The sequence below is a fragment of the Galeopterus variegatus genome, unplaced genomic scaffold, assembly GCF_000696425.1.
Source record: "Galeopterus variegatus unplaced genomic scaffold, G_variegatus-3.0.2 Scaffold4200, whole genome shotgun sequence".
Lineage (NCBI taxonomy): Eukaryota > Metazoa > Chordata > Mammalia > Dermoptera > Cynocephalidae > Galeopterus > Galeopterus variegatus.
The window spans coordinates 194,210-196,594 of record NW_007730311.1 but is presented as its reverse complement, the minus strand read 5'-3'; the positions used below and the strand labels follow the sequence as shown (position 1 = coordinate 196,594).

Here is a 2,385-nt window from a genome sequence, read left to right as displayed (position 1 = left end):
TAGATGAAGGAATGCTGAGAAACCTGCTAAAGCTATCTTTTTAGGTGTGTCCATTAGGGTGTTTTCAGCAGAGATTAGCATGACAGCCTGAGTGGACTGGGTGGGGAAGACCCACCCTCAATGTGGGTGAGAACCATCCGATCCACTGGGGCCCCAGAGAGAACAAAAGAACAAAAGCTCTCTCTAACTACTGGAGCTGGCCTATACTCTTCTCTCCTGTCCGTGGACATCAGAGCTCAAGACTCTTTATCTTTTGGGTTCCAGGACTTACACCAAGGACACCAACAGCTTCCCTGGTTTGGGGGCCTTCAGACTTGGACTGAGCCATGCTACCGGCATCCAGTTTACAGACAGCCTGTCATGGGAATTTTCTTCACAATTGCATGAGTTAATTCCCCTGATAAATCCCCTGTCATATATTTATAACACATTCTGTTGATTCTGTCTCTCTGGAGGACCCTGACTAATACAGCACTGAAGGTAGAAAATTAAGATGAGTTTAAGACAAAAGCAGGACATTCATTCAGGTAAAGATATACTATACACAGCTAGCCAGTTCCCCACTAGGCTGCTTTAGATAATTCTCCTAGATGCTCCTGTAGTCCACTGTCCTTTCACATTAACTGTATTACAGCTGCCCATTTCTTGTCCATCTCCTTTCTCAAACAGTGAGCAACATGAGACTAAGAACTTCAAGTCCACTCAAGATTATGATACCACAGAATCGAATAATCAATAATGATAAGCTATTTATAAAATGGTTTTTGCCCCTTTCAGAGACAAATCACAATAAGCCACAGGCCACACACTTGATTCCAGAAAGCAATTACTATCTGAAACCTGGATATGCACTCTGTATCAGTCAGCTTTACTGGTTGCAACAGAAACCAACCCTGGCTGACATAAGCAGAAAACAAATTTATTGAAAGAGTACTGAGTCATTCATAATTGCCAGGGAATCCAGGCTTGGAAAACAGTCAAGAGCAAGCGAAGCTAGTGCATTTACCTGGACCACTGCCAAAATTACCATACCATGAAACCAGACTACTGAGGACACTGTCATCTCTAAACCTGAGACACCCCAGCCGCAAACACCACCACCATGGGCACTAGTCAGTGGATACAGCCACTGCACTACTATTACTGTTGCCTCGGAAAACTTGCTACTGTTCCACATGCTCCTCCACCCCAGCTTCTTTGTACACCTAGTTCCTGATTCAAGATTGAAGGCAGCTGCATGTGATTGGTGGAGCCTAAGTTATATGCCTGTAAACAACTGCAAGGGAGGCTGAGAAACTGAATAACTCAACATCTTGCATTTTAAGCTTTTATAGAGGGAGACAACTAATACATTCCCGAGCAAAAGAAGATGCTGAGCTGTCAAAGTAAGTGCTAAATACCCACTACATAATGAGTGACACAGAATTCCCTAGATCCCAAGTTTTCTGCAGGATTGAAGTCAAAGGCAGAAGGAGAGGACTTTTTGAAGGAGACTATTAGGGGACCTTGTCATTGAATAGAATTTGGTGAATGTCTCTTCCAAGGAATGGGGATTGATGACCTTCAGTGTCAACCCAGATGACAGAATGAAGAAGAGTAATGAACATGTCCAGTCTAAGACCAACGATCCTGTGCAGGACCAGGTTCTTCTGCTAGGTTCCAAGACCCTAAAGCCACAGAGAATGCTATCATCTTATGGTATTGACAAGGAGAAGACCACCCACATCACCCTGAAGATGGTGAAGCCCAGTGATGAGGAGCTGCTCTTGACCCTTGTGGAATCAAGTGATGAGGGGCTGATGCACCTCTTCCAGGTGCAAAGGTCCAGCTCAGTGGCCCAGGTGAAAAAGATGATCGAGACGAAGACTGCTGCAAGCCCTAAGACCCAGATTGTGACTTTCAATGGATAAGGACTGGAAGATGGGAAGATCATGGTAGATTATGGCATCAGAAAGGGTAATTTATTCTTCCTGACATACCACTGCACTGGGGGTTGAGCACCCTGGGAATAGGGTGATATCAGGAGCTAAAGAGTTTATTTCCTTTTGTCACTCACCAACCACATCCTTGATGATTTTCCAAAATTAATGAGAATGAGATAAATAGAGTAAGATTTGGGGTAAGATGAAGAATATTTTTACTCTATGATTCTTTGGGTTTAACATGATTGATTAAGTGGCAGAATTGTTTACAATGTATTACTGAGAATAGAAAATAAAATTTTAAGGCATTTTAGAGACAGCATTCAAAGCCAGCTTGAAATTTAATCCTTTTCTGGTAACTTCTGATTTATAGAAAAACTCCTATTTCCTTTCCTATATGACAAAATAGTAAGTTTTAGGTTGGAATCCACTTTCCACTGTTTTCTGTGTTTCTATATATGTT

At 42.4% G+C, this 2,385-nt stretch overlaps 1 pseudogene; it reads left to right on the top strand.

The window, feature by feature from the left end:
• Window positions 1-1,520: 1,520 nt before the first annotated feature.
• On the top strand, window positions 1,521-1,997 carry LOC103602572 (annotated as a pseudogene).
• The last annotated feature ends 388 nt before the right edge of the window (window positions 1,998-2,385 follow it).